The sequence below is a fragment of the Schistocerca nitens genome, chromosome 12 (genome assembly GCF_023898315.1).
Source record: "Schistocerca nitens isolate TAMUIC-IGC-003100 chromosome 12, iqSchNite1.1, whole genome shotgun sequence".
NCBI lineage: Eukaryota > Metazoa > Arthropoda > Insecta > Orthoptera > Acrididae > Schistocerca > Schistocerca nitens.
Genome location: NC_064625.1, coordinates 118,991,058 through 118,995,431, shown reverse-complemented (window position 1 = coordinate 118,995,431; position 4,374 = coordinate 118,991,058). Strand labels below are relative to the sequence as shown.

General features: G+C 40.9%; 1 non-coding gene across 1 annotated transcript; it reads right to left on the bottom strand.

Annotated features, from left to right (window-relative positions):
• Positions 1-1,882: 1,882 nt before the first annotated feature.
• Trnat-ugu (transfer RNA threonine (anticodon UGU)) lies at positions 1,883-1,956 on the bottom strand. The gene has a single exon. It is a non-coding gene; the product is annotated as a tRNA-Thr (tRNA).
• Positions 1,957-4,374: the final 2,418 nt, after the last annotated feature.

Here is a 4,374-nt window from a genome sequence, read left to right as displayed (position 1 = left end):
TACCGCGGAACGATATATATGGGAGAATCAATTTGTCTTATTGTTAAATGCTCATCTATCGTAGTTAAAACCGAGAGCTAAAGAGAAAACAAAACTGTATGTTTTCACAGCACAGCATTTTCTTTCTCGTAGTCTGTTTTAATAAAAAAAAGCCTCTACATTGTTGTTTAAAAAAATATACATCGTATATCCGCCTGAATGTCTATTACAGAACCACAGAGAGGTCAATAACTTTTCGCGGTTTTTCTTAACAACGTTTAAATTCGGATATGGTGCACTGGTTTTTAATTTTTGAAATGTCGTTATCTATTCCAGTATTACTGAGTTTAACACTCGCCCAAATGATTTTGGTAGTTTAACATGAAGTTAAATTCATAATTAATTTTAGTTTTTGCAAACTAGCCATATTTTATATAGAATTTGTTGCTTTGTTTTTATCAGAGCAATGAAAAACCCCATATTTGCTTAAATTTTTCTGACTTTATTATCGACGAATTACGAAATATTGTTTCAAAATGAAGCAAACTGCTCTAATTGCCCGCTACAAGTCACAGCTATTCATTTAAAACTATCTGTGTACTTTCTGCTACTGCTTTCATCCAATCACACTTTCAATATCTCCTGCACTCATTACATTCGCAGAAATAGTTGTACTCAGGGTTTGACTTCGGCCGGAATGCGCCGAAACTTGCTGGAACAAGCCTGTACTGAACATTTAAAATATTACATATGTATTAAAGTGCAACATAACCATAATTTGCCGCTGTCCCGGCAACAATGAACGCGACAGTAGCTGAACAAAGTGATACAATGGGAAGGGACGTAGTCTGGTTGTGTGTGTGTGTGTGATTGTGTGTGTGTGTGTGTGTGTGTGTGTGTGTGTGTGTGTGTGTGTGTGTACTTTTCGGGTCAGTAAAGTTCGTGTTGAGTGTGTTTTGTCTGCGAATTGTGATTTTTATGGCTGGGCGTGAGGGAGGGCGCAAGTGGGGTTGTCTGGTTGAAGAGGCGCGTTCCAGCGCCTAACATTTTAAAAATTAAGCATTGGTTTTACCTAAATATTTAAAAGCACAACAACACTAAAGACGCACATTCACAGCATCTAAAACATGCTGTTGGTCACTAGCCGCTACAGTATTATCAGTTCTCTTCGTGTTTATTTTTAAATCCTACCGATCATTTTCTTCACTTTCCTCAACATATACAGAGAGTCGTCATGATCTTTGGCATTTATCACCTGGTCATTGGTGATACGAGACAGTATAGTTTATCAACTCCCACTGTAATTCCCATACTGCTGGATTTACTCTCCCACGCCTCTAATGCCACTTACAGAGCTATTTCACACAACGGAGATACCAGTGTAGGACCGCGTGTGAGCCCTTTGCCAATTTGGAATTCCTCTATTAACACACTAACCAAATTGTTCTTCTTGCCAGTATGTAGACATTTTAGACTTCATCTCACAATATTTACTTCTCTTTAAGAAAAGAAGCGTTCCTAGATGAAAACTTATCTGTAGTTTTTCGTCTTGCTGCCGTATGAGGAATACGAAGTGCATCCCACGCGACCCATTGACTGGCAGCGGAACAAGCAGCTGACTCTGGGCTGGTTCCGTCCAGACGGCTGTGCTGGGCCAAGCGTACTCACCTGGAACAGAAAATACAGCGTTTCATCAGAGTCCTGTCAAAACTCTGCATAGGGGTGCACTACTGTTAACGATATTACATTTATATATATATATGAAGACAGTAAATGTTCTCGAAAGAACAGATTACTGTTGTTGACCGTGCAGCTTTTCCCTGGAATAAATGATGACTAACTGACAACCTCAGCTGCCGACAGGTGTTGTTGATATACCTCGATGTGGACAGCTGAAAATGTGTGCCCCGACCGGGACTCGAACCCGGGATCTCCTGCTTACATGGCAGACGCTCTATCCACCTGAGCCACCGAGGACACAGATGAATAGCGCGACTGCAGGGACTTATCCCTTGCACGCTTCCCGTGAGACTCACATTCCCAACTGTCCACAATTCTACAAATGTAATGTACCTTATAGACATTTGCCCATTCACTCATTACTCGAGCACGCTTTGGCAATTCCCGTAAGAGTTTGAGCAACCTGTGCGCATTCGCACAGACGAAGGTCAATGGCTGGGTAGCCTTTATATATATATATATATATATATATATATATATATATATATATATATATATATATATATATATATATATATATATATATGAAGACAGTAACTGTTCTCGAAAGAACAGCGTGCGCGAGTAATAAGTGAATGGGCAAATGTCTGTAAGGTACATTACATTTGTAGAATTGTGGACAGTTGGGAATGTGAGTCTCACGGGAAGCGTGCAAGGGATAAGTCCCTGCAGTCGCGCTATTCATCCGTGTCCTCGGTGGCTCAGATGGATAGAGCGTCTGCTATGTAAGCAGGAGATCCCGGGTTCTAGTCCCGGTCGGGGCACACATTTTCAGCTGTCCACATCGAGGTATATCATCAACACCTGTCGGCAGCTGAGGGGTTTCAGTTAGTCATCAGATATTACATTTATTGAATGGAAAAAAAAGCTGAGTAAGGTTAGTTTAAGGGTTGTCAACACCTCAACGAGCCAGAGCAGGCAGCTACTGATTAGCCAAAATACAGGACGTAGCGGTGTTGGCAAAATTTGAAGAATCACCCTGATGACTCGTTGCAATTTAACAAATAATAACAACAATGGTATATTCTTGATCCCATTGGGATTCGTGTGAACCACGACAGTATTATTGTCAATATTTTTTGGATAAATGACAGCACCGGTCGTAAATAATGAAATCGTTTCATTTTACACATCGATTTAGGTCGCCGTAGGACCATCTTCACAGCAAATTATTCGAACCTTGTAGGCCCATATCATAATAGCGCTACATTTTCTATGAGGTGTAACATGGACTGTAATGAATTCATTAAGAGTTTAAAGAAGAGCCTATCTTGTAACCTCAGCAGTTGCAGATCCAACGTACAAACGTAGGTACGTTGGATCGGCAACTGTTAACGTTATAAGATAGTTCCTTCCGTAAATATTTAAAAATTATTGTATGCAGTAAAAGTGAAGAGCTCTCAAAAATGTTCTAATGTGTGTGAATTCCTAAGGGACCAAACTGCTGAGGTCATCGGTCCCTAGACTTACACACTACTTAAACTATCTTATACTAACAAGGGAACCTCCCCATCGCACCCCCCTCAGATTTAGTTATAAGTTGGCACAGTGGATATGCCTTGAGAAACTGAACACACATTAATAGAGAAAACAGGAAGAAGTTGTGTGGAACTATGAAAAAATGAGCAAAATATATAAACTGAGTAGTCCATGCGGAAGATATGCAACATCAAGGATAATACCCGCACCGCAGCGTCGTGGTCCCCTGGTTAGCGTGAGCAGCTGCGAAACGAGAGGTCCTAGGTTCAAGTCTTCCCTTCAGTGAAAACTTTAATTTTTTATTTTCAGTTTATGTGACAAACTATTATGTTTTCATCAGTTTTTTGGGAGTCATTATCACATCCACAAGAAAATCTAAATCGGGCAAGGTAGAAGAATCTTTTTACCCATTCGCCAAGTGTACAAGTTAGGTGGGTCGACAACAAATTCCTGTCATGTGACGCACATGCCGTCACCAATGTCGTATAGAATATATCAAACATGTTTTTCTGTGGAGGAATCGGTTGATCTATGACCTTGCGATCAAATGTTTTCGATTCCCATTGGAGAGGCACGTCCTTTCGTCTACTAATCGCACGGTTTTGCGGTGCGGTCGCAAAACACAGACACTAAACTTATTACAGTGAACAGAGACGTCAATAAACGAACGGACAGATCATAAATTCGCGAAAATAAAGAAATGAAAATTTTCACTTTAGGGAAGACTTAAACCAAGGACCTCTCGCTCCTTAGCTGCTCACGCTAACCACGGGACCACGGCGATACTCGACTAACGCTCTCCTTGATGTTATATATGTTGCGCATGGACTACTCAGTTTGTATATTTTGCTTATTTTGTCATAGTTCCACATAACTTCTTCCTGTTTTCTCGATTGATCTTTGTTCAGTTTTTCAAGGCCTATCCACTGTGACAACTTATAACTAAATCTGAGGGGGGTGCGATGGGGAGGTTCCCTTGTAAGAACAACACACACATCAATGCCCGAGGGAGGACTCGAACCTGCGGCGTGAGGAGCCACACAGCCCGTGACATGACGCCTCTAACCGCGCGGCTGAAGAGATCTGTTCAAAGTAATCATCACAGTAAACGTTACATACACCTCATCGAAAATGTTATGCTGTTATGGTATGGGCCTACAAGGTTCGAATAATTTG